Source organism: Macrobrachium nipponense, chromosome 10 (genome assembly GCF_015104395.2).
Source record: "Macrobrachium nipponense isolate FS-2020 chromosome 10, ASM1510439v2, whole genome shotgun sequence".
In the NCBI taxonomy this organism is placed as follows: Eukaryota; Metazoa; Arthropoda; class Malacostraca; order Decapoda; family Palaemonidae; genus Macrobrachium; species Macrobrachium nipponense.
Genome location: NC_087204.1, coordinates 37,909,032 through 37,926,470, shown reverse-complemented (window position 1 = coordinate 37,926,470; position 17,439 = coordinate 37,909,032).

Genomic DNA, 17,439 nt, shown 5'->3' with positions numbered 1-17,439 from the left:
TTTTCTTTAATTTCTCGAAATATTTGCATAAACTCGTGTTATACCCTGTATATATATATATATATATATATATATATATATATATGTGTGTGTGTGTGTGTGTATGTGTGTGTGTGTATGTATGTGCGTGTGTGCGTGCGCGCGAGCGTGGGGAATTTACACCCATTTTGTTTTATTCCTATTATTTAGGAAACCATTAACATTGATAATTTCATATATTCAAAATTTTATCTTGAATGATGGCTATGGAAACCAACTGAGTCACAGCCCTAGACAACGAAGACTTGCAGGAAGGAACCCATCACGATTCGACGTCTTTTCATATTTGTAGAGAAAACACCGTAAACGAACATTTGGGTCAGCAGGATCTCAACTTCGCGTCTCAAAAATTAAGAAGACATAATCAGGATGATGATACAGTCAGGGTCTTTTAAATATACTTTGGGTGCAGTAAAACTGTTGGGTTCTTCATACAGCGTAATACGGTTCATCATTAGCTTGAGATAAGAGGATATGTAAATTATTTATGTTAGTGAATCTATTTTCCGTTAATTTATTCGCCTATTCCGACGATTTTAAGACCCAGTAACATATCATCTCGCTTTCTCTAAGTAAATGTGGTAAAGGGGGTTTCGAGATCTTATGTTAATGCATGAAACGTTCACACGATACTAGGTTCTGGGAGTAATTTTCTATTTCGTGATATTCGAAAATGAATCCATGAAATGAACGCAACTTCTGTGCCCGTGCGTGCCTTAAGGTATGTGTTATATTTAAATGATAATAATGAGTTGTCGCGATACATTACGAATGAGTGTGGATAATACTTCGAAATTTTTATGAAATAGTTTTTCTTACATTATACCTCTTTTACTTTGGGAGGACCTGCACACTAAAACTTGTGGGTCTTTTTTGGTTTTTTATAGCAGAAACAACGTTAGCGAAGATTTATTTCTCAAATCTAACTGTTAACCATACAGTTCATCATTTAAGAGAATTCTGAATACCTCTTCCTATTAATTCTTACAACAACGTAATCTGTTAACTATTCAACAGAGGGATTTAATAATAGATCACCTAATTTGCAGATTCACACTAAATATTTTATTCATAATCTGAAGAAATTATTTTCATGTTCAGTCTCTCTCTCTCTCTCTCTCTCTCTCTCTCTCTCTCTCTCTCTCTCTCTCTCTCTCTCTCTCAGGAATAAAATAGATCATGATTCATTAACACAGCTGTTACAATACTACTAAATTTGGGTATTCCCATAACTAAAAACAATTTATTGCTCTTATACACATAAAATAAAAATAAAAATTGCATTGTCTTTCATGCGAAAAAATAAATCTATAAAAGTTCGGTAAATATCAACTTCATGAAGGCGCCACTTAAGCAATTAGGATAGGACAAAAATAGTCACCAATACATATTTTCCCTGATATTGTTCCAAAATAGCGATTGCTTGGAAATTTACTCAAGTTAGTAAGACTTACTAATGTGTTGTAGTAATGAAGTATATTGAAATAATATATATTTTTTTTTTTTTTATTTATGATTTGGTTATTACATTTAACCTTTCTTAGACTATTCACGTATATATACGTTCGGCTACTTTTTGTCACAAAGACTATTCCTCCAAGCTATATATACGGTTGCCCTTTCCGGCCATAATAACAGATTTTTTCGCATTAAAATCATTACCACAAGCAAGTCCAAGCTATTCTACGCCAGCACAACACGAAAAGTACCATACATTGACCTACATAATAGAATCATAATGATATTTTGAAATCTGGCTATCATTGTTGGCGGACAAGGGTGAAATTTGCGACGGTCCTGTTAGTCAGTGACACTCTCTGTATGGATCCTGGTGACAGTCAAACTCCAAACCCTGACGATGGTAACGTTACCGAGGATTCTGTTTTGCCCGTAGGGGAGGTCTATCGATAATTCTCTTTTACGGTGGATGAGAGTCCAGATATTTCCTTATTTCCTTTTTTCCTTCTTATTTTCGTGATATTCTTATGTATTGATAGGAGTCGACGTTTGCAGGTAAAATATCCATTTTATGCGTGTAAATCCTACAAGTATAAATTACAATATTATTTTCAATACATTGGAACAATTATTGGTCGAATAAGAGAGAGAGAGAGAGAGAGAGAGAGAGAGAGAGAGAGAGAGAGAGAGAGAGAGAGAGAGAGAGAACTTTTCGGGCATTTATACATAAAGTTCTGCAACGGCCACCGGTCGATTTGGTAGTCAAAGCAGATTACCAATGCTTCAATTATTTGCAAACAAGCAGTACATAATGTTTATTTTCTGTAATCATTCTAACAGGTAAAACACCTCGACAAACTTTCCCAAGTGACCTTGCGAAGAGAGCGGATTACAATTTATCTGGATGGGGCACAAGGAGGCTAGGGTGGGGCAGAGTAATTATAGTCTTATAGGGGTAACCACAGTTTGTAAACAACTCACTGCGACACATGCGTACTGTTTATTTATTGGGAAATTTATCAGGTGACAAGCAATGTGATATTACATTTTCTACTTCGAAGTAATGCCATGCCTCAGATATGACATATATATAATACGCAATCCTATCATTATGGTAAAGTATCCTTACTTTCCCCACTTTCAGCATCCCATCATATTTGATGGGCTTAATCCCAAGCTACAAGGCATTCCACTCAATCAATCACTAAATATTGGATGTCTTCTTGTAAATATTAGAATATCGATTATGCTAATGAATAATGAATAACTATGTTAAATTTTCATGACTATACGTGTGCTTTTTTTAAAGGTACTCATTGCTCATATTTCTGTTCATATCAGATTTTGGATGGATAAATAAAAGAAGTGCAAAGCAACACATTCACCTTTACACTTTCACCCCTCGTTTCCATTTCGTCATCCCCAACTCCCTTGTTGACATAAATCCGGTTCAATAGTTGCATATCATCCATACCAAACACCTTATTAAATCAGCCTCGAATACGAGATTCGAAAAAGTAAGTGTGGCACACATCTCACTAGTATTCAAGCCATATTTGAACTTAGTTATTGAAGGATGTTATCCGACCAATTCCGACTGAACTATGGGTGCACGTACTGGATACGACTTTGATTACGACGACGAGGTGCAGTTGTATTCTCAAACCAAATCCTTTTTCGAAAAGACCTCTCACGTAAGTTATTTGGAATTGGTAATGCAGAAGTTGAGAAGAATACTTTCTCGAAGATTTTCACCTTTTGAACAGAATTTCATCACTTATCACATTTATAACAAGAAAGGGTCGACAGATTATGGGAGTATGATAAAATCTATATATGATCTGGGAGCAATGGCATATATATATATATATATATATATATATATATATATATATATATATATATATATATATATATATATGTAATAAATACATTATTTCAGATTACAGTATCTGTAAATAAAAACCCATGACCTGAGGTCATGGCATTAGGAGGGTCCTACGTGACCAAAGCAGATCTAGATTACGCTATGCGCTGTCTGCAGTAGCCTGGTTTAGCTCTGAGCGTTGTCAACATTTTATATTAATGATAACTTTGCACAACAACTTCCATGGGAAGCGGTTGACCTGTTAACCTACGCCGGAAACTTGTAACTTCCGAGCCGGCGGACTACGTATGTGTTTTTATATGCAATCGCTGAGATAGCTAATGTTCCGCTATCGACGTGATGCTTTAGAATGGCAGTTCCGTGCCAACCTTCAAACATATCGGTCTCCCGACCGAGCTGCATCTCCTAGTATGGAGTTACAGAATAAAGTTGTTATATCTGTTCAACTTATCTGTTTGAATCCTCTCCTTTAGTTAAGAAGAACCACTCTACTAAAATATCACAAGGAGATGGGAGGAACCCGAAATACTTACGAATGACAGTCGTAAGGAGAACAAAAAAAAGTCTTTCGCAAAGCGAAGGGACTTAGACTGGTGGCAGCGAATGACGAAGAATAAAATTAACAAGACCCATATCAGCCGACTGAAGGTCTACAAGAACCAACTTCCACCTTCAACATCAAAACTAAACAGAGGAAACGGGATCTTCAATCAACGCAACATTTTATGAAGACGCAGATATGTCCTTCATCGAGAAGAATACAAGCATCAACACCGACGTTTGAGTGACTGTTGTCACTTATCTTCGAGAATCTACACCGGACGAGAGCAGCATCGAACATCAACAGAAAGAAGAAACAAACAAAGGAAACATCACGCGATCACGAGCAAGGACGCAGAGAGTAGAGCAAGAGGAAGTAATGCAAGGACGGAGGCTGTGACGTCATCAATCTTGGACTTCTTCATGCATCGTGCACCGTGACGTCATCACGACTTCCGACGGCGAGACTTAGACAGGAACTGAGACGTCATCCCATGTCAACAATCCTTCACCATATAATCTGGAGCTAAGTACCATTTTATCTATTCAGGTTCTTTCCTCAGTGAAGTGTTGTTCATCAGGAGTCGATCGTCCAGTATTCTGGGGGTGAGTTGTTCGCCATCTTAATCTTCCTTCATTACAGAATCAATCTTCAACTACGAGTTCTCGCCCGCAGATTTTTTTTTTTCTCTTCTCGTTGTTGCTAATCGTTTCTTGCAGGAATTCTCCGTATAATATTTTATCAAATTATCTGTATTTTTGTATCTTTTGGGGGATTTTCCTATTATTATAACATTTATACAGTACATTGCATATGCGTTTACGTAGTGGTTGAGTGTACTCTTATAGATATTTTGATAGGATCGCAAGGAATAGAAGTGATAAGAAAAAAGTGAAAGTGGAAATGGCAACTCCTCCGACTGGCAACCCCAATGTGGTGACTCTCGTGAGCGCGAGGTCAGCAATTGTCCCTTTTCAAGGTCGGGTCAATGGGTTCCTGCTCAAAATGTTGAGGCATGGATCTCATCTGTAGACGCTCATTTAAATGCAAAAAGCATCACAGACCCAGCAGTACAATTACAGGAGGCCAAAAGCTTCATAGACTTTGCTAAAGGAGACGCAAGTGCTTATCTAAGGGGGTTTCTTTCCAAGAGGCGCTTACATGGGACGAGTTCAAAATCAGATTACGTGCCGTGTACGGGGTGAAGAGGCTTTAGTGTAGTATTGGCATTGAGAAATATCCTTAACCAAGCCTCCATGACTCAGCTTAATGTTGTTCGAGGCGGGGCGGTGCTAATTGCCGACCGGCTAAATGAATATCAAGTTAGTTTAAGTAACTCCGGGTGGGTTACGAGTGCCAAAATCAACGTGAAAGATTTTATCCGTTGATCTACCTTACGAGTATCACTGCAATGTTGCCTGAAGCGTTAGTGCGGTGTTTTGACAAAAAATTGCAGCCCAACAGTACGGAATTAGATGTGTATAAACAAATCAAAAAACACATGTCTAAATGTACCGACCTAGATCCCTCGCTCATTCAAGTTTTTGCAAAAAATGAGTAACAAGCCACAACAAGTAAAACGTGGTACATAATAATAATCAAGTTGCAGGGATGGTTTGTTATAACTGTAAACGACCAGGTCACATGATTTCAGACTGTCGGACGCGTTTTGTTCAATACATAATAGTTCCACTCATTCGTATAACCGTTGCTACTCGAGGAATCAACAGCAGAATGCTACAAACACGCACCAGTTGCCAGTGCAAATAAAAAGAAAGGGTAACTCAGTACTATAAAAAGAAACAAGCGAACGTAAATGCTACACAACAGCAGAAACAAACAAATCGTGCTTCAGGTACCTCTGTTCCTGGGCCGTCTAGCCAGAACTTGCAAGGGCAAGCGAATTTCAAGGTGTGATAAACAAAACAAATACCACGTAGTTCACTCCAAGGGGGGAAGAGGGCGATGTTGGGTCATCAATATCAACATCTTTTGTATCAAATAATCAGTTTAATCATTTATCAGATCATTGTGAGGCAATTGATTTTCCTATGAAACACACGGCCGAATACAAAAAATCTGTGCAGGTTCCCGTAGATTTGCAACAAATTCATGCAATTATTAGTCAAAACGAGTTGCGACCAACCTTACATGCAGTAAATTTGGACCATAAGTCATTCACTTTGTTCTTTGATTCTGGTAGTCCACGTAATATCATGGATTTAAGGACTCATCATTTACTCTTTTCAAATTTCCCTATAGAGAAGTCCGGAATAAGGCTCTCAGGCATAGGGAATAATGAATTAAATGTTGTAGGAGTAAACTCATGTACAGTACAAGGTCGGTAAGCGCACGTTTGCTGATACCTTTATCGTTGTACAAAACATTAATATGTATCCCGCAGTAATTATCGGATACCCGTCTATGGGCACTCAAAATATTATCTTAGCACCTGCAAAACACGGCGTGTATATCAAAGGGAAATTCTATAAGTCTTCTAATACCCTAAAATCAGTTTTAGATAATAAAGAGACAGACAGAGTTGTCACTTACATTACAGAACCAATCACCTGTCTCATGAACCAAGAAATAATACAGGCAACCCAACAGAAACTCTCGCTCACCCGTAATATCAGCTTGCACGCAAACTCTCGAGCCTAACGTAACTTCGAACATATTAGTGCGTGTAAAGAGAACCTTGCCAGGATCTGAAACGTTAATCCTTTCCGAAACTCTGAAAACACACGGATTATCCGTCACACAAGCCATTTATACAGTCGGCTCACAACAACAATGTAACATCAAAGTCTGTAATCATTTGAATACCACTTTAGTAATCCACAAAAATCAACATATCTTGGATGCCGAAGTTTATAAACATCGCATTCTTACCGTAGCTGAGATAAATCACGCTCAATCAGTTGCGGATGAATCCCTTTTGCAATCTATAAAGAACAAAAAAATCAATAAGGACATTCAAGAAGAAGAAATTCAGCAGAAATTTTTTTAATCTTTTAACTAAATATCATGATGTTTTTTCCACTACGGATGGAACCTTAGGAAAAACGGATGTAATCGAGCATCAAATTAAGGCTCAAGGACAAACAGAAAGTAATCTATGTACCTTCGTACCGACTTCCTATGAAATTTCAGAATGAGATAACAGAGGAAGTAGGTAAAATGCTAAAAGAAGGAGTCATTAGGAAATCAAACAGCCCTTATAATTTTCCGTTAATAGTAGTACCGAAAAAAGATCGAACTTGGCGGATATGCGTCGATTTTCGTCGTTTAAATGAAGAAACAATCCCTGACAGATTCCCAGTACCATGTACCGATGATATCCTATCTCTACTAGGTCAGAACAAATATTTCACCAGCTTAGACCTACTAAAGGGATTTCATCAGATTCCGTTGGAACAAGAGAGTATCCCATACACTGCCTCAGCAACAGCCAGGGGACATTATGAATTTTTGCGTATGCCTTTTGGTTTACGTTGTGCTCCCATAACTTTTACTCGTATGATAAACATTGTGTTTGGAGACTTGTTAGGAGATATCCTACATGCCTACATGGACGACTATAATCTTTTCCAACACATTAGAGAACATTTACGTAAATTAGAGTTAGTGCTTACAAAGACTAAGGCAGCATAATTTAAGGTAAAGATAAGTAAGTGTGAATTCTTTAAAACAGAACTAGTCTATTTAGGTTTTTCACGGTTTCTAGTGAAGGTCTTAAAGTCGTCCATGATAAGGTGTCGGCTATCCGTAACTTTCCGATACCTACTAACGTCAAGGGAATACAGCAATTTTTAGGCTGTAGTGGGGCGATTTATCGCCGCTTTATACGCAAAAACTACTCAATCATAGCCGCTCCCCTAACCGATCTTATAAAAAGGGCATAGATTTCATATGGTCTGAAATTCATCAACAGGCGTTCGATAAATTGAAAGATGAACTGTGTAGTTCTCCTATCTTGAAATTTCCTGACTTCGGTAAGGAATTTTTCATAGCAACAGACGCCTCAGACCTAGGAGTAGGTGGGGTATTGCTTCAACAATATGATAAACAGTTTTTCCCTATAGCTTTTTATTCACGTAAACTGAGACCTTCCGAAAGTAAATATGCAGTAATAGACAAGGAAGGGCTCGCTATTGTTAATTCACTCGTGCATTTAAATTCATAATATACGGTTATCCCGTGAAGGTTCTCACTGATCATAAGCCCCTAACCGACTTCTTTAAAGGCTTTAATCACAGCCCTAAGCGAACTCGGTGGCACATGATCATCCAGGACTTTGGCGCGAGGATCGGGTATTTACCTGGGAAAGCAAATATCATTGCTGACGCATTATCACGCAACCCCTCTTCATCTTGTACCGAGCCATTAGCTGAATTAATAGATATCTCAACCTCCACGCCCATTGTTAAAACTATATCTGAACAGGAAGATCTGGGGCTGGAGTGCTGAACTATTACAGACAGACAAAGAAAAGATCCGCAAATAGAAAAAATCATCATTGCGTTTAAACGGAAATCGAAGGAAAAGGAATACATAAAAGTATAAGCAGCAGAATTATATCATAAAGGATAATATCCTGTGTAGATCCGTGACGAGGAAAACCCGCAACACACCGCAGTTGAATAACAACCAGGTGGTGGTACCTATCTCACTCATACCCACTGTCTTAAAATGGTTGCATGAAAATCCACTGCATGGACACCCGGGTTATTCCTTAATGTCACAGAGAGCCAAATCCTTATTTTATTGGCATACGATGCTTACAGATATAAAAAAGCACATAGCAAATTGTCGCACTTGTCAAGAATACAAAGGGCACCCACGAAGACAACCTGTCAGCCTAGGGGCTTATCCCGTGCCAAATCAACCCTTTGAAAGAGTACATTAAGATTTATTAACAGGATTTTAGGAGTCAGACAGAGGAAATAAGCACCTCATAGTAATTATAGATGCTTTGACTCGATATACAGAACTTATAGCGCTTAAAACAAAAACCGCGGTCGAGTGCGCTAGGAAGTTTTACGAGTGCTACATTTGTAAACATGGAATTCCACACATCATTATATCAGACTCGGGCGGGCGGGGAGTTCAATAATCATTTCCTTAAACTCCTTGTGCGAATTCCTTTGTATAAAGACAATCAATACCATGATCTATCACCCAGAGTCTAATGGGCTAGTGGAAAGGGCAAATCGTAAGGTTTTTAAACATTTTAAGGGTCACCTTAGGGGGGCAGACCCCAACTGGGACATTGCCATACCTGCGGTACTAAGCACACTTAATCACTCGTATCATGGGTCTATTAAAATGACACCGCACGAGGCACTGTACGGTATCCCGGCTAGAACGCCTTTCCACATCCTACGCCTACAACTAATTTATCAAATCCTCTAAAGGATGTTATGGATGCAAGCATAAGTCGATATAATATTACTTCGTAAGAATCTAGAAAGAAGCACAAATAATAATGAAAAAAATCATGATAAAATAGCTAAGCCAACTAGAACATATGCCGTGGGCGATCAGGTATACATACAAGTATACGTACGTAAAGGTTTAAATTATAAACTGACACCTAAGTTTGAAGGCCCGTTAACATTTTAGAAAATTTAACGCCAATAGATTTAGGGTTCAAAATGTATCCAAACCCACTGATGTGAGAATAGTTCCATTGGCACATATCAGAATCTAAAGAAAGGTAGATGGAGTGAGGGAAAAAAATGGTTGTATTTATGAAACTTGTATAATAATATATATATCTATTAATCATAGTTGTATGTAAACCTATTCTTTTACGCGAGTTATTACATATGTTTTAACTCATTGCAGGTTTCAAAAATGAATCTGTTATTGTTAGGAGTGATATTGTGTATTCAGACATCTTTGTTGCATGGAAGGCGCTAGGACGAAAGAAATAGAATTTAATCATGGCTCGATTATCGAGAGAACAGATGATGTATTCATCGTGTCAAGTAATATTGTCATAGAAGTAGATATGCACGCAATATTTTTGCCTGAAGATGACGTCCTTAACTTAAAGAATGACCTGATGAGGTTTGCTATTTCGCTTAAGGAAATGCACGAACGTAATTTTCATGCTAACTCAGAGATTTCGCTAGCTCAAACACTAAGCGTCGCGGAAATGTTGTCTTATGACATACAAATAAAACCGCCGAGGCATAGGAACTTGCTCGTGACCTGCTGATGTGGTCGTGCGCACAATACTCTCGAACGCCGCAACCCGCTTATTCTGGCTGGACTAAACATCTTAGGATCAGTTGCGAATCTAGGCTTAGGAATTTCAAATCGCCTTAAGATAAATAATCAAAATAAAACAAAAGAATTGAGTTTTTTGCAACACAAAACCGAATTAGCTTTGTCCGAACTTCGCAGCCAGTTATCTTCAATCAATCAAATAATGAGTATCGTAAATGAACATTCAAATAATATCGATCAGGTCATGGAAGTTCAACATTTGCTGGCTACATTAGCTTACTATAGTTCGAAAATAGATCATATCCGTGTGAAAATATCACATTTTATTGAGAAGTCAAAAGATTACGTAGAAGCGATTACGTTAGCGACAAAGGGGGTGTTATCTCCTCACCTCATGCCTATTAAAGATCTGACGTTAACTTTGGAAAACGGACGGGAGAAAATAGGTTATATTCCTTTATTAGACGCCCATAGAGTAGAGTTCTTTATATAGCCTAATATCAGTCAGCGTTGAAAATTATAGAATTAGGTTATCCACAATACCTTTTGATTCTTCCGATGCTTGGCAATCATACAAAATAGCACCGTTTCCTACTTTCATGACGAATAACTCAAGTCCAGTAATATCCAATTTGACGGGGCATGTACTGATTTCTCTGATATGGAAATCATTTTACAGTCATTAAAGACTTAGATAAACTCACTCTGTTCAGAAGCCACGAATAATAAAATTTGTACAGCTGACTCTTTTGAATTCTATCCTATATCAACGGATTCATGTGAGTTAGGCATAGTGCTAAACGGCTCTCTCTCTCATACAAGCGAAGGTTGTCTGGGGAAACTTTATCCCTTTTACGGTAATAAATTCAATTACAGGATGAATAATGGTTCCTGGATCCGTTACGATAAAGCCGGATTCAACGTAGTATGTCCGGATGGGACCACCGCCCATGCCCCTATCTTTGTAGCAGCTGATGGTTGTACGGGGACATCTACAAACTACACCGTCAGAGGGGTCAACACGATAATACGTGAGAAGGCGTATTTTGCGAACTACACTTGGGCATCTACAATCATCCCATCACTACCTCTCCCATACAACGCGCGGGTGGCTCATCGTTTGACGCAACTGGCTGAGATGAACCACGCGTCACCGACTTATGCAGGTGGAGAAAATCTTCGCCACTACATTCTGCTGGCCGTGTTCAAGCGTGACGGCCATATTAGGTGATCGCCCGCCGCTCAACATCCTGTTTGCTTGGCGTAGGCTGAGGCGTAAACAGAAGGATCTCCAAGGAAACGTATTGGCCCGTCTAGATGACGTACCCGTTAAACTCAAGTCGTTTTTTGAGTTTAGGGCGCCTGAAACTGGCCCACTTCAGTTTGTGCCTAGGGAATTTTCTGGAATTGTGTTGTGTGTGAAAAGCGGTCCGTATGCTGGCAAAAATGTAGGACAAGAAAGACTCACGCCTTTGCATTTGAACAGTTAAAGTATCTCCCGGGCACCTAATAAAATATATCAGCCCTATATATTGCATTTGTGCACAATTACACAGTTATACTATTATACCATTGTACAATTATATTTATCTATTACAAAGAGTGACAAGTACTCTTTAACAATTATCCATGATCATGCTATAATCTGTAGTAACCATTATTCTTAATCAGGTTACCTATTATCATATTAATCATGTATACATGTTAATCTTTTGATTTTTACCTTTTATTATTTTTGGGTACCTAATCATTATTATTACCAAACATGGATCTAGATTTTCCATGCATTTATCTTTGTTTATGAATATGTCAAAATGGGTATGTAACAGAACCTTTTTATGCATTTAATCACTTATTATGTTTATACCTAGACGTATGTTACGAGCACGCTCCTATGAAACAATGTTTAAGTAATTTTTTTTTATTCAAGGCTTGAATAGGTAGCAGTCCGAGCCTAATGTAATAAATACATTATTTCAGATTACAGTATCTGTAAATAAAAACCCATGACCTGAGGTCATGGCATTAGGAGGGTCCTACGTGACCAAAGCAGATCTAGATTACGCTATGCGCTGTCTGCAGTAGCCTGGTTCAGCTGTGCGTTGTCAACATTTTATATTAATGATAACTTTGCACAACAACTTCCATGGGAAGCGGTTGACCTGTTAACCTACGCCGGAAACTTGTAACTTCCGAGCCGGCGGACTACGTATGTTTTTATATGAATCGCTGAGATAGCTAATGTTCCGCTATCGACGTGATGCTTTAGAATGGCAGTTCCGTGCCAACCTTCAAACATATCGGTCTTCCGACCGAGCTGCATCTCCTAGTATGGAGTTACAGAATAAAGTTGTTATATCTGTTCAACTTATCTGTTTGAATCCTCTCCTTTAGTTAAGAAGAACCACTCTACTAAAATATCACAAGGAGATGGGAGGAACCCGAAATACTTACGAATGACAGTCGTAAGGAAAGAACAAAAAAAAGTCTTTTTCGCAAAGCGAAGGGGACTTGGATATATAGTATTATATATATATATATATATAGTATATATATATATATATATATATATATATATATATATATATATATATATATGTATATATATATAGTTAATACATATATATATATATATATATATATATATATATATATATATAAGTATATATATATATAGATATATATATGTATATATCTATATCACTATCACTATAGTATATCTATCTATCTATCATCTATCTATTCTATCTATCTATCTATCTATCTATATATATATATATATATATTATATATATATATATATATATATATATATATATATATATATATATATATATATATATATATATATATATATATATATATATATACTCACTTTACCACAGGAAGGTTTTCGCATAGATTTCAAAACCGTACCCCAGCCCTCTATCCGTCCCCCATCCCACTTTCCTTTTCCATTTGAAACTAATGTTGTAAATAAACTTCATGTGTTTAACATACCTCATTTCATGTACTGGAGACCATAGACACATATTGAAAGTGCTTTTCTTGCCCACGATTAATCTTTCTTTATTTTGCGTTTATGTTTAGTGGGGGGAGAGGTGTGTGTTTAGGTTTAATGGGGGTGTGTGCTTAGGTTTACTGGGACTGTGTTTAGCAGGTTTAGCAGGAGGTGCATCTAGGTTTAGCAGGGTGTGTGATTAGGTTTAGTGGGGTGGGGATGCATTTATGTTTAGTGAAGGGTGTGTTTAGGTTTGTTAGGGGTGAGTTTTGATATAATATAATATAATATATTTCTTGAACTTGTGACAGGTCTGAAGGAATTCTATTGCCAAACATTGCTTTATATTATGTGGCAACAGGATTTTCTTCCTCAGAATACTTAACTCAATTTTAGTCGATCAAATGAAGATAAAATTTTGTTCCATCACAGAAGTTTTTGCTCCATAAAATTATTACGTAAAGCTTGAAAATCTTTTGACTGTAATATCTAATGACATCAAATTTTGTCCCATCATACAATTAGAATAGTTTAAATATCATTCAACTGTAAAATATTTAGCATTTCTTAATCATATTTTCGGTCCAATAAAACTGGTATTCGACACGACTAGGAAGAAATATATTCGCTGAATCATACGGAAAGTGGAAATAACATTTTACATCGATATATACTTTTTAGCTCGAATATAAAATCCAGCTGGCTTTTAGGAAAATTCAAAGCTTTTCCAAAAAAGCCATATTCACAGCTCTCTATAAGAATTCATACATTTTACTGTGAAAGTAGGGACTGTCATTTCTTTGAAGCAAAATACATAATTTCGAAATCCACCGATAATAGTATAATATATTCCATTGAAGGCTGAACTTTTATACTATGTATTATGCCATAATAGAGAATTGGCTGCAGGACCACTTTTGGAAGAGAGAAAATCATAATTTAATTTTCTTGAGAGAGAGAGAGAGAGAGAGAGGAGAGAGAGAGAGAGAGAGAGAGAGAGAGAGAGAGCTGGAAAGCGGTACCACTAAAGCATGTTCGTATCACTGTACTTATGAGAGGGCAGGTGTTAAAAGCTCGTGGACTGTATAAAAATTATAATGTAATGGACTACAGAAAATTACTATTTAATATTACTTACTGTTGCATATAAACGTTACAAGTTATGTACCTATTACTTTAGGATTCTGCATCCGAATGTGCATTGCTTAACATGAGTTTTAGAGAATGTGTAAATTTTTATATCTTTAGCCAAGGTGTTGTACCCGAGAAAATAAAACGTGTTGTATGACAGGTGAGTGTTATTGTAGTAATGTAATATATGCATTGTAGAGAAGATAGATATTAGTTACATAACTGTTGATAATATCTAGATAACTAATCATTTTAAGGATGTAACAAGGTGAGGGTACTTCCGATTCGCTATATGACGATCATCCCGAATCACGTTTCTTCTAAGTAGTTGATACCATCAGCAATAGCGTCAATGAGACTATGGCCAACACTGTCAGGTAGGAAGTATATACTAGCTGTGTATCTATACGTGGCAACAGTGCCAGAGTAATTTAACAATTGAACTATGCATTATTTGTGCACAAGCTTATCCAGATTCGGTATTAGTATTTGGCTGAATTCGATCATACACTTCCTTATTAAACACCACATGCGTCCATACTACTTAAATGCCGTAAGTCCGTTTGTAAATATCAGAAACAGAACGATATACCATTAAACCTTGTTAATGATACCATGTGTTTTCCATTTTTATAATTTGAATGTTATGATTACCATGATCATTTAACCAAAATTACGGCGTATATTGAAAAGTGTGATATTTTCCCCCAACATTATTCTTATTTGGGTTTGGAGATCACGCACCAAAGCTCCTTTGGGTATGCATTCAGTTGATTACTATGTTTCCTGGAATCAATACCTGATTAACCAGAAAAGAAACCAGCCACGTGTCCCCATTAATTAGATTTCCGCCCCTGTACCTGGCGACAAAAGGGAAGCATTTACTGCAAAAATTTAAATATTAAAGTAACTGTGTTAGAACAAGTTCCTGGAATGGAATAATTCTTTTGTCGATACATTACTGGGTTGTACCTGAAACCGTTTATATATATATATATATATATATATATATATATATATATATATATATATATATATATATATGATATATATATATATATATATATATATATGTGTGTGTGTGTGTGTGTGTGTGTGTGTTTCAATATCTATCTCTTGAATGTTTAAATGTCCCCACATATGGATCTAAGTCTTTAAGAAATGGTTTGTTAATGTTTTTGGGATAAGCACTACAAATGATTACTAATGTAAAAAAATTTATATGAATATACAATTCAGACTCAATCGTATTATGACAATCTATCTGGATGAGCCTTTCTGATCGGTTATATTAATAATTATTTCCTTGCTATGTATGCCATTGGCCAAACCTCATTAAAGAGGAATGCTTCTCAGCAGATTCATAATCTCTAGATTTCAAAAGCATGTCCACAACTCAGAATTCGATCTCATGATTATTACCTACATTATAAATATTTGGGAAGGTTTTTAATGGCATATCATCGCACGTATGTGAGTATGGTTTCATCTCCCATACGGCTAAAAAGTTGCATATTAATTCACGGATGCAACTTTTGAGAGAAATGCAGAATAGTGTATTTCATTTTGGAGTCATCACCGATTACGGCAGTGAATTATTTAATATGGCCACCCGATTAGGTATTATTTTGGACTCGAGTTAATTTTAGTAATTCTTCCATTTCAGGAGTGTTTATATATGACGTTAATGTTCCTAGGGTGTATGATAAAGATCATTACGGTATAAACATTTGATTATCATCTAGCGGATAGTAGCGGTGGACATAACTTTTGAGTAGAAACAATTATAATTTATCAACTTCACTTGATAACGGAAAGGGTTCAACAGTGAATTTATATATTTATGTTCCTGTAATATTTGGTGTTAATGTGATATCCCCAGTCCAATTACGGTTACATAATCTTCAAAATAGTGTAGTGTAACTGTCCTCGTTCCAGTACTGACTATATCGCCCTCTACAAATCAACAGGCGAATTTATTAAGTACTACGCCCATCGATACTCATTTCCTGAAATACGTGATCTCCCGAATTTTCTCTTTGAAATATTCTTTTTGGTTTGTGTGTAGTAATAAAAAAACTGCTGGTTTTCTTGAGACTGAAATCCCATTGATATTAGATATGTATTTGGAAACCACTAAAAATCTTATTCAATGTTCGAGTATCACTAATTGATTTCTTTGCATTTGACGGCTTCACAAGAGATAATTATTCTTTTGAAGACTTTCCGAACTAGAATTCCCTGAAACACTTTTATAGTATATAATTTCCTTAAATCTTCCACACACACACACACACACACACACACACACACACACAACAGAGAGAGAGGGAGAGAGGGTGGCGGATTTAAGTGGGAGGAGGACCTGGTCACGTGGCCCCCACCCCCTTGGATATGAATAATAGAACATTGTTTTCTTTCAATAAATAATTATTAGTAGCAAAGATTGGCATAGTTAATGATTGTTTCAACAACAACAACTGCACAAACGAAAACTATAACAACAACTACTACTGCTAGATGTGTGTGTAGACATGTTATATATATATATATATATATATATATATATATATATATATATATATATATATATATATATATATATATATGATAATCTTAAGTGCATCCCCCATGAAAGATTTCTAGATCCGCCACTGAGAGAGAGAGAGAGAGAGAGAGAGAGAGAGAGAGAGAGAGAGAGAGAGAGAGAGAGAGAGAGAGGAGGAGGAAGTAGTCCTATTATAAAATTTAACCTATCACGAATTGATTCAAGTTACCAGTCAGAAAAACGACGCTCCTTAAAATGGATTACAGAATTCAGCTCCCAATTTATTTTGTCCGGAGAACAATGACCACACCTACTCGAACTATTGTAGTAGAAACAGATCACGTCCCGTTGAAGTAGATTACAAGAAATTTACTAACAACACGGTTTGTTGAACGAGAGAGAAATTGTCTTTGGGCCAGTTGTAAACATTGTTATATGCGTTCCTTTCTTTCGAGATATCTAAACCCCATTTCTGATTACAGATCCGTTTAAATTCTAGACGCATTCAGCCTTTAGGCATGAATTCGCTCTCTTTAACATGCGTATGCATTCGCATACATATAAATATTGGTGCTCGCTGACTGCCAATTTTGATT